Below are 20,303 nucleotides of genomic sequence, written 5' to 3'. Positions count from 1 at the left end.
CAGACTTTAAAATTAATAATCACCTGATTGGCTATGACCAATGCCAATGAATTGCCAACATCACATAAGAGCCGCTGACACCGTAAGTGCCTTTAGCCTAATATTCCTTATCAGGTGCCCTGCAATTCATCTCTGGTCTCCAGTTATGAAAATTCCACTAACTTATACACTCATATTTGTAACAAGTACAATGTTTTGCATTGCATCTGTAATTAGAGGTGATATATTTACCTGTATTTTTATAAATGGGTGTTACTGTACCATATTGAAGTCTGTCTGGAAATGTACTTTAAGTCATTGACTGATTATGAAAATAGATTGAGGTTGGTCTTTTTAAGTAGTTCCACATTTTTGGTGGCAAGACTGGAAGGTTTTGCAACACATGTGGTAGTAGAATTTCAACCATTAAATACAACTTGCCCTCTGAGTTAGAGCTCTTGATTCATACCCCAAGATTTTTTAGCCCAAATCCATACTGTGTGGCTCTGCTTCTGTTTGCCGTCAGTGTTCTGCTCTTTATAGACTGTACTTGAGTGATTGTGCTGTTTGAGACGTCATGTCCCAGAGAGAAGAAAGATGTAGCGTTCATATAAACAGTTCATATATTTATTAGACATGAGATAACAGTACCAGTGCACATGTGTTTGCGTGAAATGCACAGAAAGCTTATTTAGATGACGTAATATCTGATCTAGTTAGGATAAACACAGTTTCAGAGAGCACTAAAATAATATCAGACTGCAGGACATGCTCCAAAAGTATCTGAAAAACAGTTTCATGTTCTACTGAAAAGCGGATGGGCTTGTGCAATACTCATATTACAAGGTGGCTAAAACCAGAGAGTAACAGTGATAAGATCTGTGGTACATACAGGATGGAGCAGAGGAAACACATGTTTTTTGAACTGCTGGTACACGGCGATGAGAGGGGGTATTGACCTTGAATGAATGTTGGCAGACTGCCCATACAATGCAGTTTCAGTCGCATCTTGTATTCGTTGTCGAGCAGTACTTTAAAAACAATGATTCCGTAGTCACAGTACAGCATCTTCTCCATCTAAATTTTAGAGTTGGACTTAGAGGTGCAGTGCCTGATTGAAATACTGTACTCCAATGGGATGCAGTGTTTAGAAGTACTGGATCTGTGCTGAAAAAGAAACTACCTGGTCTTCCTCGTTCAGTTCGTACTCCGAAAAATGTAGACCGAGTGAGAACGGCAGTTCTTGCTAGCGCAAAACAATCGGCTGGACGACAGGCTGTAGCTCTGGGTATATCACGTTGTTCGCTTCACTGCATCTTACATGATGATCTTAAGTTTCACCCGTACAAGGAAATGATCATCCAGCAGCTTAGTGAAGGGGATTTTGTGCAGCACAGACAGTTTTGTCACGTAATGGATGAAACTTGTACAGAAGATGCAGATGCTACAGTCTTCATGACTGTTGAAGCACATTTTCATGTAGACGCTCATTTCAATGTTCAAAATTGTTGGTATTGAGCGCCGGAGAACCCACATGAATTACACCAAAGACCTCTCCACAGTTTAAAAGTAACAGTGTGGTGCTGCATTTCAAAGATGGGGATTGTTGGATCCTATTTTTTTGGAAGAAGAAGGGACTGCAGTTACTGTGACATCAGCGTGCTACGTTAAAATGTTCAACAACTTTCTTCATCCAAAACTTGAAAGGTGTCAAGTGAACATGAGAGAAATATGGTTTCAGCAGGACGGTGCCACAGCTCACACGGTGAGAGCATCCATGGAAGTGGTTTGACAAATGTTCCCAGGACATGTTGTTTCGAGATATGGTAATGTTTACTGGCCCCCTCGCTCACCCGATTTGTCAATATGTGACTTCTTTTTGTGGGGATATTTAAAATCAAAAGTCTACATGAACAAGCCTTGCACAATCGATGACCTGAAGAATTCCATTTGTCAGGAAATTGAAGCCGTGCTGAATAAAATGTTGGAGAGAGCCATGCGTAACTTTCGGGAGAGGATCGAAATTTGTATCCAGCAAGAAGGACATCATGTTCAAGACATTATTTTTCGAACCTAATTAAAGTATGTATATTTCAAAACTGCATTAAAAAATTATCACTTAATGCTTGTTTTTGTTGTTTTTATCAAACAGTCTCCCAGTCATTCAGTAGTGAAAAACGTGTCTCCTCTGCTCCACCCTGTGCTAGAGTGTTTGCTGGGTAGGAACGGCTTGAACAAAATTAAAGGATATCCTGAAAGCTGGTATTAGAATCTTAGACTGACCATGAGACTCATCTGCAGAAGTAACTGCAAATATGAGAGATAACCTCAGTTTATCTGTTGTCTGTTTCTATGCTAGAAATAAATACAGTTTCGTCATAAATGGCAGATTAGACTAAACTTGCTGCAAACACTTAATTTGGAACCCCAAAAATGACCAAAATGTATTAGGTTATTGGTGATGGTCAGACCTTAACCTTATGAGGATCAATAACCTTGATGCAGTTGTAGCAACAATTATCACAAAGATACACTGGCCTTAATGGGGGGGGGGGGGGGGGGTGGAAATGGAGGAGGTGGCCTCACTCTTCAGGCAGTGTTCCTTTGTTCAGGCAATGATTAGAGAAAAGGTAGCCTGAGTTCAAGAGTTCAAATGAATAGCTGACCGAGCACCTGAAGTATTTCTACGTAGTAGAATAATTAGTTTGTACAGATCCTTTTGTAAGCATGAATTTTCATTCTCATCAAAAGAGTAATGCATATAAACATGTTGGTTCCAACAAGATGAATAGGTGTTAAGTAATGCTGAAACAAAATGCTCAGGTATATGACCTAAACTGGCTTAAACGCTGTATATGTTACAGTAAACTAAGGAGAGGATTTTATGACTTAAGAACTCTGAAATCCTGCACCAGGTACAAATTTGTAATTTATTACATTCAGTTCAAATAAATGATGGAATAATGTTCTGGGAAATTTCTCTGTCATCACTCAGTATATTCAGAACACAAAAGAGATCCATTACAATAAGAAGTGGAACTAAAATACAATAAGAAGTGGAACTAAAATGAGGGATTCGTGTAAAACTGGCTTTACAGCACATAATACACTTCACCTAGTATGTGTTGACTTCAGAGAAACACTTATAGGATTTAAAACAAATATAATTGATAAAGAAAAAAATGTTGCAAAGTAATTGTGATGCTCACAATCATAAAACCATATTTAACAAAAATCTTCATAAGATCTGTGTTAAAATTTAACCCATCCAGAATTGAACAGTTCACAGTGGCTTGAAACATTTTAATGAACTTCTTGAGCCAATCAAAGATTCGAACTCTAAAATGTTCTTACAGCAATATTTACAATGCCTGTGTTTCTGTTCAGTTACTGAATAAATTTATATAAAAAGTAGAGTTCCATTGTCCAGTTTGTTATCCCATCTAATTTATTTAAATAAACAGAGTTTTGTACAAGGTTCAGAATTATACTAGATGTTTAATTCATGTAGTTATTCACGGAATTAATTATGTAAATCCAGTGTGCATCAACAGCATACTGACTTGTCCAGTAGCTGTAGCATGAAAAGCTATTGTAGCTAAAGAGGGCCAATAAATAAATAAGATGTTAATCAAAATGTGTATGACTCCAAAAAGGACAGTACACAGTATGTGCCACAAAGAAATCCTTTTGCATAAACTCTCCCAATCTAATAAATTTTTGTTTTATTTAAATAGTGGAAGTGGCACAAAAATTAGTGCCCATGCACTTGTTGGTGACAAAAGAATTGAAACAGAAACATTCAAAAGAAAAGCCAAGTTGTTGGCATCTATCTTCAAATGTTCCTTCACAAGAGAAAAATGACTCTGCTTGTTTATCAATAAATACTACACAGGCAAAGCACAATGACATACAGAATATACACACATCTGATGAATAGCTTTGATTTATTGATGGAAAACTGGAAAACACAGGTTTGTCTACAAAAAGAGATTGCATATGGCTCACATGTGAAAATTTCTTGAATTTGTAGTGTGTATATTAGGTTGAAATAACAAAAATGTCAAGTATATACAGGGTGTTACAAAAAGGTGCGGCCAAACTTTCAGGAAACATTCCTCACACACAAAGAAAGAAAATATGTTATGTGGACATGTGTCCGGAAACACTTACTTTCCATGTTAGAGCTCATTTTATTACTTCTCTTCAAATCAGATTAATCATGGAATGGAAACACACAGCAACAGAACGCACCATCGTGACTTCAAACACTTTGTTACAGGAAATGTTCAAAATGTCCTCCGTTAGCGAGGATACATGCATCCACCCTCCGTCGCATGGAGTCCCTGATGCGCTGATGCAGCCCTGGAGAATGGCGTATTGTATCACAGCTGTCCACAATACAAGCACGAAGAGTCTCTACATTTGGTACCGGGGTTGCATAGACAAGAGCTTTCAAATGCCCCCATAAATGAAAGACAAGAGGGTTGAGGTCAGGAGAGTGTGGAGGCCATGGAATTGGTCCGCCTCTACCAATCCATCGGTCACCGAATCTGTTATTGAGAAGTGTACGAAAACTTCGACTGAAATGTGCAGGAGCTCCATCGCGCATGAATCACATGTTGTGTCATACTTGTAAAGGCACATGTTCTAGCAGCACAGGTAGAGTATCCTGTATGAAATCATGATAACGTTCTCCATTGAGCGTAGGTGGACGAAACTAAAATGAGCTCTAACATTGAAATTAAGCGTTTCCTGATACAGGTCCACATAACATATTTTCTTTATTTGTGTGTGAGGAATGTTTCCTGAAAGTTTGGCCGTACCTTTTTGTAACACCCTGTATAAGAAGAGCAGTATGAATCAGGTTTGTGCATGGAGGCTGTGCCCATGGGCTGTGGACGTTTTGCTCCACGCTGGGCTACAATGCTCTCAGACAAAACAGGCTCGTGGTGTCATCACTCAGGCCTGGCAGTGCTGTGCACAATCAGTGGTATGTTACAGGCAGGTAGTAGCACCGCCCATAGTTGTGAGCTGCAGACTAGATGACGTAATAGTCAGATGTCCGTTCTTATGGCGATACAGGCAACTCGCAAATAGTTATTCCGTCAGGCAACATGTTAAAGGCTTCTGCTACGGTGCTCATTGACGCGTACGTGTCATGGAATATGCAATGCTGTTCACAAGGAGAATGCATTTAATGCACATTGTTGTTTATTTTTCTGTGTTATTCAGTACATTGTCAGGTTTACATATGTACAACAGTCAGTAAACATTACAAGATGCATTGTACAAAGTATCAATTGAAAAATACATATTTTTAACACATTCACCTCTAAGCATTACCATACATATCACATTTTAACTGCTGTACATTTCACAATAAATGTTTGAATATCTCAACATCAACTTCAGTGCATTTGTGCACTCTTGGGTGAAAATGTGCTGCTTGTCTGAGTGTGTCTGCGCATTCACTAATGAGGAAAGCAACATGTGTGGTGCAACTGAGCAGTTCCTCACATGTATCCACTTTTCATATGAACACCCCAGACTTCTTCCAACCCCATACACAAGAGCCAGTTAAATATACTACCATGGCCAATCCAGTGATTGGGTAAGTGCAGTTGAGATGTTTTCTCACATGTGTGCTAAAATGTGGAAGCACTCCTTAATACTGCAAGTATGTAACAGTCCACGTGTCCAAAGGATCATCCACAAGGTGTTCAGTGAAAGAATTTTCCAAATAAAGCAAGTAATTTGGTCCCGTCATTTGCTTTTCTAAAATGACTGGACCTATAAACATGTTACCAGTCATGCCGCAGCAAACTTCAATTCGAAAATGAACTTGGAAATTAGTTTCCACGGTAATGTAGGCATGTTCTTGCAACATTTGATGATTATTATGTGTGTTGTTGATTTCATTTTGTGAAAAGTGGTTTTAGTCAGTGAATAGTGTTAATGGAAGCAAATGGTGACTGTCATTTAACCAGTGACAGAATCAAAGTCATTTGATATTGTAGGCAATGTGAAGATTGTGGAGATGCTGTATGTGAAATGGGTACAAGTTTTCTGCAACTAATGTTGGCAGTTCACATGTTTGTGGACATTGATACGTGCAGAATGTCGCCGTGTGTTGGTATTAGGACTAAGCGCAACTTTTCAGCAATGTGCACAGGTCATTGAACTACATATTCAGAAGAATGGGTACTTGGAAGAATACATGTTTCATGCAGTGTGCCGAAAACTCTGGTAAACATGCTACACTCTGGAATTCGATGTACCGCAAAGCGCCAATGATTATCTTTGACAGCAGCAGGAGCACTATCATCACAGAAGGTGTAAACATACACCATATCTGCCAGTTCTTTGTCAGTGAGTGTACGGACACAGTTAACCAATCCTCCTCTGAGATACACTCTCAATCTACATCAACATACATACTCCACAAGCCACCATATGGTGCGTGGCAGAGGGTACTCTGTACCAGGATGGGCTTTTCCTTTCCTGTTCTACTCGCAAATGTGGAGGGAAAACTGACTGTCTATAAGCCTCTATATGGGCCCTAATTTCCCCCGTTTTCTCTTTGTTGCCATCAGGTGAAATGTATGTTAATGGCAATAGAATCTTTCTGTAGTCTGCTTCAAATGCTGGTTCTCTAGATTTATAGATTTTGTCAATAGTGTTCCTCGAAAAGAACATGACCTTACCCTAAGGGAATCCCATTTGATTTCCCAAATCATCTCCATAACACTTGCATGTTGTTCAAACCTATTAGTGACAAATGTAGCAGCCTGCCTCTGTTTTACTTTGCTGTTTTTCTTTAATCCAGCCTGATACAGATCCCAAACACTTGAGCAGTAGTCAAGATCAAGTAGCACTAGAGTGCTATATGTGGTCTCCTTTACAGATGAACTACACTTTCCCAAAATTCGCCCAATAAACCGGATTTGACCATTCACCTCCTACCACAATTCTCACGTACTCATTCCATTTCATATCACTTCGGAGAGTTATGCCCGGATTTTTGTATGGTGTGACTGTGTCAGCAGGTCACTACTAATGCTGTGTCTGATTGTTAAGGCTTTGTTTTTCCTACTCATCTACATTAACTTAGATTTTTCCACATTTAGAGCTAGCTGCCATTCATCACACCAACAAAAATTTTTGCCTAAGTTATTTTGTATCGTTCTGCACTCACTCAACTTCTTGGAACATTTCACTGGGTGACAGATTTATGATAAATGCAAGCTAGGTAAGGGTCCAATGCCATAGGGTACTCTTTGTAAAACTAAGTTAGGAGTCCATCCGGACTAGGTGACCTAATTGTTTTCAACTCTTTTAGTTGTATGGTAGTACGTTGTTCCATATTTCAAGCAAAATTTATTACGAGCAATGAAACAAGGATAATAACAACAGGTTACAAAGAAATTGGGTAACGGAGTGTCAGAATAATAAATGGTAGTAATTTAGCAGAAAATAATAGAAAGATAGGAAAGAGACAATTTAAGAACTGCATAATTTCCAGGAAATTGTTTCCTTCACTTATCACCCAAATCTACTAAACTTATTAAATACAAATCTTTTGTATATTCCAGATGCCACATTATCACCATCTCATCAAAAGAAGTTACATGCGCCTTTTCTAAAGTGGTTTGTGCTTCATTTTTCTTGCTGAGTTGATGAAAGGTTTCTGTTAAAGTCTAGTAGATATTTTGTGACAATCCATCATCTAACTGTAGGCAGCCCAGCTAATAGAATACCCAGTTTTCATAAAAAATTATTTGCTGCTGGATTTTTCTCAACAGTGGACCACTGACACTTTTTACTCTTGCGTTACCTTTTAGCCAGAACCCTGCGATAATCTGAAGGGAAACAGAAACTGCTTAACATAAGTTAGACAGTGTAATAATGTGCTCTTAATTTTTGATAAATACGAAGGTTTCTTTTTTTTTTTTTTTTTTAATCTCTTAATATTATTAATTTTCTGTTTTCAGTTTTTGCTTTCTTATAGTATAATCACCTCCATCACACAGAGTTTCTTTTAATTTGTCTTATAGTCATTTCTACAATTTCCTTCAGGTCTGGAAATGGTTTCACACTTTAGTGGTGTTGCATTGCTTTCTGCCAGAAGGTACTGTATGATGGTCTCACCTTCATTTCATGTCATGGCATATTAGTCTTATCAATTGATCCCACACATACTCTGAAGAACCATTATGAGCTATAAATTTTAAAGGAACCGCTGTGTATAAGCAATTTTTTCTGCTGTTTGAAATATGCTCAGTATTTTTATTTACTTAAATTTGGCATATTTCGCGACAGTACCTTTTCCGTGAAATGTTTACAAGATGATATTTGTCTTGGCTTCAGTTGTCTAGTGGAAGTATGATTCCACAATGCAGTTTCGTCGGCTGCAGAAATGACCTGGTTCAATGTGTTTGCCTAATTTTTGGTGCTTCAAATACCATTTCTTCGAATGTGGTTTCTTCTTAAAGTTTATATAAAAAAAGTAGTAACATAATTCATTTTTCCTGTTCACTAGCAAATTATTTATGACGGCGACCTGCAGATTGTTCTACCGTCAACACACACCAAGAGTTTGCCGACTGACTACAGTCAAAGACGACTCCAGCATCAAAGACATTTTACACAACACACAAGCTTCCACTTGTAATCAGTCTCTTTGATATTCTTAGTCACATCTACTAATAGTAATCAATATGCTGTCACTCTCAAAAATATAAGTAAATTAACATAAAATAAGGCAAATTACAATTTAAAAAATATTCTGACAAAATTATAAGAAAACATTTACAATTTGCTATCGACAAATCCGGTAGAAAATAACACATCTCCCAGATCCATTGCATGTTCATGAATGACTTCTCTTCAAAACTTTCCGGGGGCCATATCCAGCAGTCAGACTATACCGGTAACAATAATTGTCTCTCAGAAAATGAAAATATATTCATCTCAACAAAAGTTTGGAATATGACAGAATTTACTAAAATGACTTCTTATAGCTCACCTGTTGAGGTTTGTACAATACCTTGTTAACAAATAAGCATAATTCCTTCTCAAAACAAGGACGATTTAGTTTAGTTACAAAAAATCATTACAAAACAAAGCAGGCTCTCTCCTAAGTGTACATCTTGATAAAATAAACCAGAAAATCTTTATCTCATCGTGATGATTATCAGTCTTTAGTAGTGAGACTGTCATCCCCACACACAGATGAGTTCTTGCACTCTGAATGGCATGCTCTCGATGAGACAATCAACTTTACCCCGAGATATGGGGTCCCACTGTGAGGTCCACTCCTCTGAGGTCCCACTCCTCTATGGCTGCTTCAGTGTGATCTTGAAGATTGTCAGATGGACTCGGATGTTTTGCAATGGCCACCTTCAACAGGTCCCATGCACACACAGTTGTATTCACAGAATGAAATTTTCACTCTGCAGCGGAGTGTGCGCTGATGTGAAACTTCCTGACAGATTAAAACTGTGTGCCGGACCAAGACTTGAACTCGGGATCATTGCCTTTTGCAGGCAGGTGCTCTACTGTTTGAGCTACCCAAGCATGGCTCACGATCTATCCTCACAGCTTCAGTTCTACTAGTCCCTTGTCTGTGAAGTTTGAGATAGGAGACGAGGTACTGGTAGAACTGAAGCTGTGAGGATGGATCGTGAGTTGTGCTTGGGTAGCTCAGTCAGAAGAGAATGTGCCCGTGAAAGGCAAAGGTCTTGAGTTCAAGTCTCAGTCCGGCACACGGTTTTAATCTGTCAAAAAGTTTCAATTGCATTCATATCTGGGCGCTGTGCTGGCGTATGCATTTGGTTGGTGTTCCATCTTTGAAAATACCGAGACACTGCTAGAGTATTTTGAGGTCTGGTATTGTCATTGACCAGTATGAAGTTGTCATCTACTTCAAGTCTGTAGGGTCTTACATTGTTTGTAGGACCTTTTGGAGGTATCGGCGATGAGTCAAATTGCCGTAGATGGGAATTAGAGGGGTCCGCCATCCATCAGTGTTGCCACCCAGGAAATTACACTTCCACCTGCAAATGGATGGACTTCCTGAACGTGTTGGCGTTCCTGGTGTCATCTATTGCTTCTCCAAACCCTAACATGTAGTGTTCAGTCGCAAACCAATCCTGGTCATCTCGGCAAACATGACATTACTCCATTCTGCAATGGTCCAATGTTGACGTGCAAGAGCCCAGGTCCTTTGATTGCATCGGTTCCATTGGTTCAGGGCAAAACTTCTCATTGATCTTCTGGTATGAAGACCACCCCATTGCAATTTTCTACACACTGTTTAGTCTAAGATGATAATCCCTGTTGCCTGGGAGAAATCATTTCCAGTGTTTCTGGCAGTTCATGTTGGGCACATGCGAGCTGACAGTTGGAGAAAAGAATCTGGCATTGGTGATGCCATATGAAGATGACCACTGTGAGGTCTGTCGTTCACATTTCCTGTCTCTCCTTACTTACTGCACACCTTAGACACACCACTCTGAGTGACATGTAACTCGTCGGCAACATCTTTCTGCGTACGACCTGCTGAAAGTAAAGCCACTAAACTGACTCTATCAAAGTGTTGTATGCCTCTGCATGACTTGCTGCTGCAGTGCTGAACACAAAATGATTCAGTGTAAGCTTCACAAAAAGAAGTCTTTGATAAAGTATTTGCTAATAGAACTCTTTGGTTTGAAGCTGTGTTGGACTTTCAATATTTCAGTTTCCATGCCATTACAAAATTCATAACATGTTCAAGAGACTGTTCTGCATTTCACTCAGTCTTTAAATTTTGGGAATGTGGTCTCTTGCATGGATATTTTAAGCCTAGTTAACACTTAATGAACGAAGATCAGTTGCATTCTCTTGTGTGAAAACAGTAGGCAGGTGTGAGCAAATGACATTCAGTTGTTTGGTTCATAGGGTTTCACTCACTATCCACCATACCTCTGAAGGTTTTGCTTAAGTTCAGAAACATATGATTTCTAATCCCTTCTGCTATGTGACATTATTTTCTTCGTAAGTGAAAGAAGTCCTGTCTATAATGTTGTTTTCTCATAAGTTCTTAGCCCTTTCACAGTCCCTTGTAATTCATACATTAACAGTTTGGAGCAGGGAAGTGGGTACAAATCCATAACAGATTGTGCATTGATTGTGGACTTACAATCTGTGCAAAAGCAGAGTTGCTCACTGGGTTTACTGAGCGAGGTGCCGCAGTGGGTAGCACACTGGACTCACATTCAGGAGGATGACAGTTCAAACCCATATCTGGCCACCCTCATTTAGGTTTTCTGTGCTTTTCCAAATCGCTTTAGGCAAAAGCTGGGATGGTTCCTTTGAAAGGGCGCGGACAACTTCCTTACCCATCCTTCCCTAATCCAATGGGGCCAATGGCCTTGTTGTTTCGTCCCCTTGCCTGACTCAACCAACCAACCCTTTGGGTTTTCTGGTGAAGATGAGGGGTGATGCCTGTTGACTGACAGAGACTAAACCTAAGTTCTTGCATATGTCTTGGCTCTGCCACAACCTCCTCCCATATTGCTTGGGGGACACCGCGTGGTTTGACAAATTGCGGCTGTGTGATTTCTTTTAATGTAATGTGGGTGGAATTTTCCACCCCAGAGTGTTCTCAAAAGCCTGCATCTATTTGTCACACAGCTTCACATTGCTGTCATGGGGGATGTGGAAATTGATCATTGACACATTATCAGAGATTTGGAGCCCAAAGATCTCAATGGTGTTGAGCCCAAAAATCTTAAGGCTGTCATAAAAGTGAAGCACCGTGACTGGAAGTGCTGTGACTGTAGAAGATATGACAAGGATGGCAATGTGATCCCCATTTTATGTAGTGAGGTGCTTTGTTGGAGCTTTGAGCCATGGAGATCGGAGTTTTTTGAATGTGCACCTATTAATCAATGTATCGGAAGCCCCAGTATCCAGGTGGAATTTGACACAAACACAGAGGGACATTGACGGTGACTGGCAGTTTGCTTTGTTCAGAATGGAAATGCTATAGCAGGTTTGAAATGGTAAAGACTCATCAGAAACCGAATGCTTCCATAGTGCGGCAGCATCAACATGGGAGCTCCAACATTAGCCACACTATGGGGCCCCTTAGGGACATGGCTGCCAAGAAGGGGAAGAAAGCCAATGCGCACTCCGTGTGCATACTGGGTAAAGTCATTCCAGACATGGAACGGGTCCTCCTGGATGCCACGAAGAGCACAGGGTGCAGCCAGCTACAGGTGGTGGCTCAAGTTGGTACCAATGATGTGTGTCACTTTGGATCAGAATAGATTCTCTCTGGTTTCCAGCGGCTAACAGAAGTGGCAAAGGCTGCCAGTCTTGCTTGCGAGATAAAAGCAGAGCTGACCATTTGCGGCCTAGTCGACAGGATCGATTGCGGAGCTCTGGTACGGTGCCGAGTGAACGGTCTGAATCAGAGGCTCAGATGGTTCTGTGACTATGCAGGCTGCAGAGTCCTCAACTTGTGTCAAAGGGTAGTTGGGTTTTTGGTTCCGCTGAATAGGTCGAGAGTCCACTATACATAGGAGGCGGCTACACGGATAGCAGGGGCTGTGTGACGTGGAGTGGGCAGTTTTTTAGATTAGAGGGTGTCAAGGAAACACAAAAAGGACTTCAGTCATAAAGGATGTAGCCCAAATACAGGAAGGACATAGATACAGGAACCATTGGTATAACAGTGGTAAATTGTTGTAGCTGTGTTGGAAAAGTACCAGAACTCTAAGCACTAATAGAAGGCACTGATGCTCAAATAGTTACAGGCACTGAAATCTGGCTAAAGCCGGAGATAAGTTCAGCCAAAATTTTTGCGAATAACATAATGGTGTTCCGAAAGGAAAGGCTAAACACAGTTGACGTTGCATGTTTGCTGCTGTTAGAAGTAGTTTACTTCTCGGGAAATTGAAGTAGATAGTTCCTGTGAGTTAGTATGGGCAGAGGTCATTGTTGGCAACCAGAATAAAATAATAATTCGATCATTTTACCAACCTCCCAATTCAGATGATACAATTGCTGAAATGTTCAAAGAAAACTTGAGTTTGATTTCAAACACGTATGATTATAGTTGGTAGTGAGTTTATTTTACCCTCGATATGTTGGGGAAAATACATGTTTAAATCTGGAGGTACACATACAACACCATCCAAAATTGTGCTAAATGAATTCTCTGAAAATTATTTCAAACAGTTAGTTCATGAGCCCACGTGGATAGTAAACGGTTGTGGAAACACACATGACCTCTTAGCAACAAATAGTCCCAAGCTAATAATGTGCATCAGAACAGATACAGGGATTAGTGAACACAGTGTTGTAGCGAGATTGAATATTGTGACCCCCAAATCCTCAAAAAAATATATATACCTATTCAAAAAAGCAGATAAAAATTCACTCTTGACACCTGTATACCAAATAAATTAACAAACGACAGAGCTGATCCACCTCGGTACACAAAACGGTTCAGAACACTGTTGCAGAAACAGCGAAACAAACATGCCAAATTTAAACAGACACAAAATCCCCAAGATTGGTGATTTTTTTACAGAAGCTCAAAATTTAGCAAGGACTTCAATGCGAGATGCTTATAATAGTTTCCACAATGAAATTTTGTCTCGAAACTTGGCAGAAAATCCAGAGAGATTCTGGTTGTATTAAAGTATGCTAGCGGCAAGACACAATCAATGCCTTCTCTGTGCGACAATGCTGCCAAAGCAGAGTTACTAAACACAGCCATCCAAAATGCCTCCACAAAAGAAGATGAAGTACATATTCCAGAATTCGAATCAAGAACAGCTGCCAACGTGAGTAATGTTGAAGTAAATATCCTTGGAGTAGTGAAGCAACTTAAATCACTTAATAAAAGCATCTTCTGGTCCAGACTGTATACCAATTAGATTCCTTTCAAAGTATGCTGATGCAATAGCTCCGTACTTAACAATCATATACAACCATTCACTTGATGAAAATTTCGTATTCAAAGACTGGAAAGTTGCACAGGTCACATCAATATTCAAGAAAGATAGTAGGAGTAATCCACTAAATTACTGGCCCGTATCATTAACATGGATATGCAGCAGATTTTGGAACATATATTGTGTTTGAATATTATGAGTTACCTCAGAGAAACAGTCAATTGACACACAGTCATCATGGATTTAGAAAACACCATTCTTGTGAAACACAACTAGCTCTTTACTTGCACGAAGTGTTGAGTGCTATTGACAAGGGATTTCCCCGATTCTGTATTTCTGAAAGGCTCTTGACACTGTACCACACAAGCAGCTTGTAGTGAAACTGCATGCTTATGGAATATCGTCTCAGTTATGTGACCGGATTTTGGTTTCCTGTCAGAGAGGTCACAGATCGTAGTAACTGACAGAAAGTCGTTGAGTAAAACAGAAAGTCGTTGAGTAAAACAGAAATGATTTCTGGCAGTCCCCAAGGTGGTGTTATAGGCCCTTGCTGTTCCTTTTCTATATGAACAATTTGGGAGAGTCTGAGCAGCTGCCCTAGGTTGTTTGCACATGACGCTGTCATTTATCAACTACTGAAGTCATAAGAAGATTTTAAAAAAAAATGCAAAACAATTTAGAAAAGATATCTGTATGATGCGAAAATTGGCAATTGACCCTAAATGACGAAAAGTGTGAGGTCATCCACATGAGTGTTAAAAGGAATGTGTTAAAACCTCAGTTATATACTAAATCAGTCAAATCTAAAGGCTGTAAATTCAACTAAATACATAGGAATTACAATTACGAACAACTTAAATGAGACGGAACACACAGAAAATGTTGTGGGGAAGGCTAACAAAAGACTGTAATTTATTGGCAGGACGCTAACAAGGGAACCTCCCCATCGCACCCCCCTCAGATTTCGTTATAAGTTGGCATAGTGCATAGGCCTTGAAAAACTGAACACTGATCAATCGAGAAAACAGGAAGAAGCTGTGTGGAACTATGAAAAAAATAAGCAAAATATACAAAATGAGTAGTCCACGCACTAGACAGGCAACATCAAGGATTGTGTGAACTCAGGAGTGCCGTGGTCCCGTGGTTAGCGTGAGCAGCTGCGGAACGGGAGGTCCTTGGTTCAAGTCTTCCCTCGAGTGAAAAGTTTACTTTCTTTATTTTCGCAAAGTTTTTATCTGTCCGTTCGTTCATTGACGTCTCTGTTCACTGTAATAAGTTTAGTGTCTGTGTTTTGTGACCGCACCGCAAAACCGTACGATTAGTAGACGAAAGGACGTGCCTCTCCAATATCATTGACCTTGTTATTAAAGTCGCGAGGTATGTTTGCTGGATTCATATTGCCCACAGAATACATCTCACGTATTTAATGCACTCTCGTCCAAAGTAGCGAACAGTCAACTGCCAGCCAGGGAACATCATTAGCAGGAATACTCTCTCTCCCGTGCGCTGTAGTTGACTGACGTCATGTGTCCCGATGTTTGTTTACGTGTAGTGTCCCCATACTACGGCGCAGTTACCTTGCATCGGACGGACGGACAGATAATAATTGTCTGAAAATAAAAAATTAAACTTTTCACTCAAGGAAAGACTTGAACCAAGGACCTCTCATTCCGCAGCGGCTCACGCTAACCACGGGACCGCGGCGCTCCTGAGCTCACACTATCCTTGATGTTGCCTGTCTTGCACGTGGACTACTCAGTTTGTATATTTTGCTTATTTTTTTCGTAGTTCCACACAGCTTCTTCCTGTTTTCTCGATTGATCAGTGTTCAGTTTTTCAAGGCCTATCCAATGTGCCAACTTATAACTAAGTCTGAGGGAGGTGCGATGGGGAGGTTCCCTTGTAAGAAAACGTTACAGATCTACTAAGGAGACTGTCTACACTCCACTTGTCCGTCCTCTTTTAGAATACTGCTGCGGAGTGTGGGATCCTTACCAGATAGGATTGATGGAGTACATCAAAAAAGTTCAATGAAGGGCAGCACATTTTGTATTATTGTGAAATAGGGGAGGAAGTGTCACTGAATTGATACAGAATTTGGGGTGGACATCTTTCAAACAAAGGTGTTTTTCGCTGTGGCGCAGTCTTCTCACGAAATTCCACCCCTGAACTTTCTCCTCTGAATGTGAAAATATTTTGTTGACATTGACCTATACAGGGAGAAACGATCACCATGATAAAATAAGGGAAATCAGAGCTCATATGGAAAGATATAGGTGTTCGTTTTTTCTGCGTGCTATAGAGGATTGGAATAATAGAGAATTGTGAAGGTGGTTTGATGAACCCCCTGCCAGGCACTTAAATGTGTGTCCACGTAGATGTAGACATGTAGAGCTGATGGGTGTCCATTGCTTCAGAGCAGTGGTCGGTTGTGTTAACAGATTGGCCTCATAATATTTTTGAACAAACATTGTGGATATGACCAATCTGTTTGCAAAACAAACGTTTGGTTCAATGAAAGTGACAAGTGTCTGCATCAAGAGAGATGTACCACTTAGGGCAGGATTGTAATTTGCCACTATTATGTTGCTGCCGCAGGCACACCATAGACTGTTTATGGTGCCCAGTAGGACAAGTGACCCTATGTTGAGAAGACATGTGTTGAGAGCAACTACCACAGGCGGCAACATTTCCACCAATGTGATGTCAAACAGCTTCTGTGCCCTGATTATATGAGTGACACTCTCAAGTGTGGAGTCTGACTGTTTGAGGAACTCTGCCCTAAGTCTGGAATTGGTGATTACATTTTGAACTATAGGGTTCCACAACATGGTGTCAGCATATGACTGACTACAGGTACATACAGATTTGCAGGTGCAGGTCTTGCCTCCTAACTCAAAGAGCCACTTCTTATAGGACTGGGTAGGTTGTTGCTTCATTCAGAACAACTTGTACCGTGCAGTGGCAACCAAAACTGGGAGTTGAAATACTTATGTAAAGCCAGAATGACCTCCAGGAAAGAAACTGATTCATGCTGAGTGTGGGGAAAAAGCTTGATTCAAATGCATGAGATGTCTACGTCAATTCAAGAAAAAATATGATTTTTAAGATGACCCGAAATGTTGTGGGCTGCAAAGTGTTGAAACCGTTGCCATTTTTATATGACCCACTCTTTTGCGGCAAAGTTGAATTTGCAGAACAGTGGGGCCGATCGGTATTTTCGTCCATTGTCATTGGCCTTAGTGATGTCCATGGCAGAACGTAATTGTAGCACTGTCAGTGTGCAGCTGCTGTTTCATGAGGTTATGGCAGATGGTGTTGCTATGACACTGCAGGTACAAGTATGCTGCACTGTCTGGCTGAACGGCAGTGACTTGGCAGCATGTGCCATGGTGCAGGCAATGTTGACACCACTCTTGGAGGAAAAGTTAATTGTTTCAAGCTTGTATCATAAGCTATCAGCATTTCTCTGGTCACCATTTTATCATCTAAAAATGATATTTGTCAATAAAGGCTTGAAATTGTAGCAGAGGTAAGAAGTACAATCCATTTATTGCTATATTAATAGCCCCCCAGTGGTCAGTTCCAGGGAATTATCATCTACTGGTCAGTACCAAGATTGGTTATAGAAACATGTACAGGCATCAAAGGCTTAGACTTGTCCCCTCACGAAAAGAATAGCTGAATATTTGAGAATGCTCTCAGACCAACCGTTCTAAACCTTGAGCGACCTTGGCAGAGCCCTGAAATTCACTGAAATGTTTCAAATAACTTCAAAAATAGAACGTTTGCTTGGTTTCCAACAGACTTTCAAATTCTTAATAGGACCAACATTTGCGCTGGTTTTCAAAAGGATACAATAAAGAGTGTGTGTGTGTGTTTTTTTTTTTTTTTCTAATTTTCCCAATCAGGTGAAAAGCATTGTGGTGAAAGATGTTTGTATGAGTCACAAAGAGAGGCAATTCTTTCATCAAATTTCACAAACCCTGCACCATCACAGAAAGTAAAGTACTTTGCATTGTGGACATATTTTGATGAATGTCCTACTGCAAGATGGGTAGGAAGGATATTTAAATCAAAACTGCAAAATGGAAGAAAATTTGGATTATTACTGAAAACAAAAAGGCAGAATTTGCTGACTCTTCAGATCTCCAGAAAAATATAGTTTGTAAAAGCACACAGCTTGACTTCTGAAAGGAATTTTAATTCTGCTGGTTTTATTGTAAATGCAGGATGGTCACTCTACATCCAAAGAATGTTGATGCTCATCTTTTTATATACATCATAGGACCCCTACACATGCACCAACAGACTGACAAATTGGACATGTGTAGCACTGTCATGCTAAACGCATGACAAAAGTTCGTCTTCTGCTGCTGCAAGCAACATAAAATGCAGTTCTAATACACGTGACAGAATATGAAGTGTACAAAACATTAATAGGAGAGATTCTACAGAAATTTAGACTTCAGATGTTGGTGGTACATGTATAGAAATAGAGATGCAGGAAATGAAGCACTTGGTTCATTTTTTAATGAATCCACAATGGTTTCATGTGACACACAGAGAATAAAAGGGAGATATTTTATGGATAAAAGTCCATTGACCTTTTGTATTTCGGTTTTTAAGTATTATTTCCAATAGAGCTACTGAAATACGGACAGATTAAATCATTGATTTCATTTCCAATGCATATTAGAAGTAAAACCTAAAAATTGACATGTAGACAAGCAGTGGACATTCATTCATAAAATATACTTTATTCATTGTTAGAAATTTGTGAAATTTTACCACAACTTTGATGCGTTTCTTGTACCTGAATCAAATGATTTAGATTATGTATGTTATGAGACTAATAAATGATGATTGAGCAATTCAGAAGTGTTAAAAAATCCATTTGTGTTCTTCCTTTTTCCAATTTGAAATGAGTTTCTTAAACTTGCAGGGGACATCTGTTATGCTACAAATGTAAATAAATTAATGAAGTTTACATGAACATATTTTGTTTTATTTGTTTTGCTTTACCTGATGTGTTCCCTTGGGCAACTGTGAATCACATTGTATGTTTCAGGGATCATCTTAGATAATAATTAGGAGGGTACTACTGCTCTGAATTTGAGCCCCCACTTGAAGCTTACAGCCTCTGTCATGACTGTATTCTTTCTCATTAAGAATTGTTTGACAATGTTCAGCAGCTCCCAAAAGGATGTTTCACCCATTCTAAAATAATAATGAAAATCGTCAGCTCCCATCTCAGTAACAGTACATGAATTTCTGTTTTTGCCTTAGTCACTTCTTTGCCCACAACTTTCCCTCAGCTTATTTTGGCCTTGTTACCTCTAAAATATCCAAGGCAAATACCGGTTTTTGTTTTTGTGTAAAACCAAGCAGCAATTCATTAAACGTAACCTCAGTGAACTTACCATAAACAATTTTCAGTCACTGATAGGAACAGGCCAGTACTATAACTGCTGAGTAAAGTTGGTCAGCATGTGGGTAGGTTGCACATGAAATTGTTCAGTTGGTGCATTTATAGGGCTCTTAACTTTATCAGGGGCAGATGAGTGAAAAAGTATGCTGAAACTCTTTTTTGCACATTGAGTTTCCATTTTGGTAGTTTGTACTTGTGATAGACTTCTCGGTTATTGCACATTATGCTGGGTATGTTTGGTTCACTTACACTGTTTTTCACATTAATTTTGATTTATTGAAGTGAAATAAAACTCAGTTTACATCAAAATTATGATAGAGCAACAGGGGCGACAATGGCAGCTTTATGTCAACCTCAAATTATCCTGTTTTAAAGTTACTGTGCTGTGTGTCCCCGTGTTAGAGCACAGGGTGCCATCATTGGTTATCTGGGACACATTGCATGGACTGCAATGGGATGAGGCATCACAGGACTACAGGCTGGGGGGCAGCTGAGTAAGATAAGAAAGGTCGACTGGTTAAGTGCATGGGCTGGGAGTGCTGCGTGGCACAACTCTACTCTATTCTGATATGAATGACTGCAGGTTTTTTGGAATGACAAGAGAGCGTACAGAAATTATGAAAAATTTTAATGCCACTCAAAGAGATACTGTATGTCACATGGAAATCTGCTTAGAAATAAGAGCCGATTTTCGTGTAAGGGGTATGAATATTTTTCAGCCACTTATGAATCCTTACTAAACCCAAGTTGTATGCCTAGTTTTCATCTACAAATTACCATAAAAATGATGTTGATACATACACAGTGCAAATTGTGTGTTCATGTTGAGTTCATCATCTGTGATGCATGTTGTCTGTTAAAGTTTTTGTGTATACAGTGTTTCATTGCATTTTATTTGCTTAGAATAATAATGCTCAGCAGCGAATTGAATGCAGAAACTTTTG

The 20,303-nt window shown here is 39.6% G+C and overlaps 1 protein-coding gene across 5 annotated transcripts in view; it reads left to right on the top strand.

The window, feature by feature from the left end:
- LOC126187942 (electron transfer flavoprotein beta subunit lysine methyltransferase-like) overlaps window positions 1-20,303 on the top strand; it is a 47,211-nt gene that overhangs the window by 12,914 nt on the left and 13,994 nt on the right. The window lies entirely within an intron of this gene.

This window comes from Schistocerca cancellata, chromosome 5 (assembly GCF_023864275.1).
Source record: "Schistocerca cancellata isolate TAMUIC-IGC-003103 chromosome 5, iqSchCanc2.1, whole genome shotgun sequence".
NCBI lineage: Eukaryota > Metazoa > Arthropoda > Insecta > Orthoptera > Acrididae > Schistocerca > Schistocerca cancellata.
Note: the sequence above shows the minus strand (reverse complement) of the source record. Positions and strands in the feature narration are given on the sequence as shown.